This window comes from Gekko japonicus, unplaced genomic scaffold, assembly GCF_001447785.1.
Source record: "Gekko japonicus isolate JY-2015 unplaced genomic scaffold, Gekko_japonicus_V1.1 scaffold576, whole genome shotgun sequence".
Classification (NCBI taxonomy): Eukaryota; Metazoa; Chordata; class Lepidosauria; order Squamata; family Gekkonidae; genus Gekko; species Gekko japonicus.
This window is the reverse complement of record NW_015172022.1, coordinates 229,612-233,491: the sequence shown is the minus strand read 5'-3', so window position 1 is coordinate 233,491 and position 3,880 is coordinate 229,612. Positions and strand designations below refer to the sequence as shown.

The following is a 3,880-nucleotide window of genomic DNA, read 5'->3' as shown; positions in this document are numbered from 1 at the left end:
CTCTTTTTTTTTAACCGTCCTCTGACCTTCCCAACTGAACCATTAGAAATTCTTGAGCTTTTAGAACAGAGTCAATCTTTACTTTTTTGTCCTTAATCCTGAAAGTAAGGCCTTCTGGAAATAACCATTTATATCCAATTGAATTTGTCTGAAGAAAAAGCACAAGTTCTTTATACTTCTTTCTCCGTTGTCTTACTTCAAATGGAATGTCCTTTAGTACTCTGATAGTCTTCTCTCCCACTTTCAGGGAAATTCCAGCAACCAGGATCCAGGATTGCATCCTGCATCCTTTGAGTTCTTGATGCTCAACGTTCTATGGGCAACACTCTGGACTCTGCCTGAGCAAGAGACATTTTTATACTTCTGGAGAATGCAACCCAAGAATGAAGTATTAGAATATTTCAAACAGAGTCAGTGTCCTGGCAAAGGAAAGCAGCAAACTCTTGTTGTCCTGAGAGATAACCAAATGGATAAATAGTGTATTTGGAATAGAAAGCCAAAGTGGCAAATATTCTGGAGATCATGAAAGGGTTTGGGACTAGTATATTCCACAATATAAAGGGACAATTAAAGGACTCCAATGGTGACTAAATGAATTTAGCAAACTCCTTCCAGATAAAAGAAAAATAATGACTCTGTTGCGATGGTTAAACAGCATGTTGTTATATCTGCATCCTTGAGCAGCAATATAAATAGCAAGAACTCTGATCTTTTCATATGTTATTTCTTTTATATATGTTTAAAGAAATTACCTAAGGCACACAAAAAAAATTAACACTTCTAGAGTCCAGGATCTTTTATTGGCAACCTAGATCTGGTAAGCTAGGTTGGCAGGAGCTGGAACCAGAGACGGGAGCTCACTCCGTCATGCGGCAACCCGGGTCTCAAACTGCTGAACTACCGACCTTCCACAGCCTGCAGTTCAGCGTCTTAACCACTTGAGGTAACAGGGTAGTTAAAAAATTCTTCCACTGTAACACGTGGACAGCGTGGGGAAGTGAAGTATTTTACAGCAATGGTGCATTCTGTGCAAACCTAATGATGATTTTATTGTTCCCCCAAAATTGACTACCTTTCCCAGGTGGCTTCTGTTCCCTAATGCCAAAACAACCCCATTGTCCTCCTTTTTCTTCTGATCTTTTCCACACTGTTTGCAAAAAAATTCTAAAGATATTTGATAAGTGTTGAAAGCAACTGAATGTATAGAAGATCCCATGCACCTGTTGAATTCTCTGCATTTGTGAATTCAACCTTTAGACCAGGGGTGTCAAACTCATTTGTTATGAGGGCTGGATCTGACATATATGGGACTTTGTCAGGCCGGGCCATGTGTGTCATAAAATGTAATGCCAGGTAGTGGAGGTATTCCATTGGAACCCCACATTAGGAGGGGAGTGTTAAAACTAATATTTCTCTGCAAAGCTGGTATTCCTTGAATTTGTAGAAGTCTATATTTTAAGTGCTGTTCATCCCAAACCTTCCCCCCATCCTTAAAAATGCCTGCCTAAAACAGAAAGGTGGGAGAATACTGGGATTTGGCAATGCAATTTTTAAAAATAAAACATCAAGAAGAAGCACAAGGATCACAACAGAAACTAAAAATATAAAAGCTCTGAGCCTAGGACCCAGAGGAAAACATGAAATGGCTGAGCACTGCAAGCTTCTCTCTCCCCCCCCCTCCCTGGAAGTGGCTCTCAAGGGTCTCTCTCCCCCCCCCCCAGGGTAGTTTGAGTTAATAATTTTGGTTGTCCCCCTCAGTTCTTGTTCTGCTATTCCATTGGAGCCTCACATTAGGAGGGGTGTGTGTTAATATTTCTCTGCAAAACTGGATTTCCTTGAGTTTGTAGAACTCTATCTTTTAACTGGTTGGTTCCAGACCTTCCCTCCCCACCAACCCTTAAAAGATGCCTGCCTAAAATGGAAAGGTGGGGGATAGTGGGATTTGGCAACACAATTTTTAAGAAGCACAAGGGATCACAGCAGAAGGATGTCCCATGGCCCCTACCTGTGAGGAGGAGGCCAGGAGTGGTAGCTGGGAGGCAGAGAGGAACACACTGAAAGGCCGAGGGAACTGGGAAGTTCAGCAGCCCTGCCCTCTGCTCCCTGCCCTCAGCAGGAGCTCAAGCTGAGAAGGGTGAGAACTGGCAGGGGAAGGGGCAGAGGGGGGAGAGAAGAGAGCCCCACTCGTGGGCTGGTTCTGGCACACGGGCTGTAGATTTGACACCCCTGGATTAGACAAACTGATCAGTTACCAAAAAGTATGAAGCTGCCTTATTCCAAGCCAGACCATTGGTCTGCATTGTGTAATATGACTGGCTGCAGCTATCTAGTAGAGGTCTTTCATATTACTTATCACCCAAGCCTCTGAATTGGAGATAACAGGGATTGAACCCGAATGTAAAGCAGATGCTCTACCACAAACCCCTTCCTATTAAGTCCAGTTAAATGGTACATTATGGGCATGCACATTTTCAGTATATAACAATAGTGGATAGGCTGCTGAAAGCTGAAACTGTGAGGATATTGGAATTAATACTGAGGGCCACTAAATTTCCTTAACAATGGTGATTTCATATGAAATGGGAGAGATAGCTTCAAATTCAGAAGGCTATTAGTCAATTAAGACAGCATAGGGATAATATTCTGCAAGTACTTTAAAATGTGCAACAGATTGACAGAGATGACCAGTTCAAAATATATGTAAATCTTTATTGAAAAAACAACCACACAGTACAGACCCAGGGCCCAAAAGGAAGCAAATGCTACCACACATGAGGACCCAGAAGACAAATTTTGGGGAATTAATTATCTGCTACATAGTACAGGTGGAAATGTACAAAAAGGCAACAAGCATCAAGAGAGAAAGCAGTCCAACAACAGCTGCCCTCATTCCATACCCGAGTTTTTCACTAAGGAATAGTGAATAAGACATTCATGCATTTGGGAGGAGATAAGGCAGCTACTTGCCTATAGTATTCCATCTATTTTAATTAAATTCCTATGGAACTCCTGCTTTGAGGGCCTTTTTTAGACATCATTGTGGTTAGATTCGGCAGTATTTATGCTCTCTTCTGCCTTAAATTGGTTTCTTAAAAAGTAAGTTTGTCTAGTTGCCTTCAGGAATTTAACATTCTGTCAAAGTAGTCCTGTCAAGTCTCTATGCAGGTTAAGAATGAGATTTTCTGTTTCCTTCCACTGAGCTTTCTCAGGTCTTCAGCCATTAAAGCTAACCCTCCACCTCTCGTTGCATCAAGCACCTTTGCCTTCCCAAGTGGGGGTGATGTTTATTTCTGGAATGAGAAATAGAGGCAGTTAACATGATTAATAGTGCAGGCAGTACCCATACAATGCAACAATTTGGGTGCCCTTTTATTTGGAGTCAGCTTCTGAAACAACTTCGTAAATGGGGTGGGGTGGGGATGCAAGTTTAATTTTGTGGAGGAAAACCAGACCCAATAAACCCTTCAGCTGAGATCACATGAAAACCAGGATGAATGAGTGAAGAAAAGACAGACATATAAATTACATGCTGGATGAAAATGGGCCCTGGAATAAGTTCTTCAGGGCCAAAGCAAAAAGGAACACTATTTCAGATATGTTGGGTTATAAAACTTACCACTGGCATTATTAGAAACTTTGCAGAGATTACTCCAGAAGGCAAAGTATAGTTAAGAACATGGCTACCTTGCTGCCCTGCACTTGTTGGCTGGCCTTGAATCCACCCACAACATTTTTAATATCCCAGTTAATACTCATGTAGAGTAGCAGAATGAAATGTTATGGCACACAGATGTCCAGACCTGAGAAATGATATAATGCGTATGCTGTATAAGTATACTACCCAAAAATTATTTTATTACAGTGTAGTTGCTTCTAAAAG

General features: G+C 41.5%; 1 protein-coding gene across 1 annotated transcript in view; it reads right to left on the bottom strand.

Moving 5' to 3' along the window:
- Nucleotides 1–3,880, bottom strand: part of KLF9 (Kruppel-like factor 9) — a 21,425-nt gene that overhangs the window by 6,299 nt on the left and 11,246 nt on the right. The gene's annotated exons all lie outside the window — the stretch shown is intronic.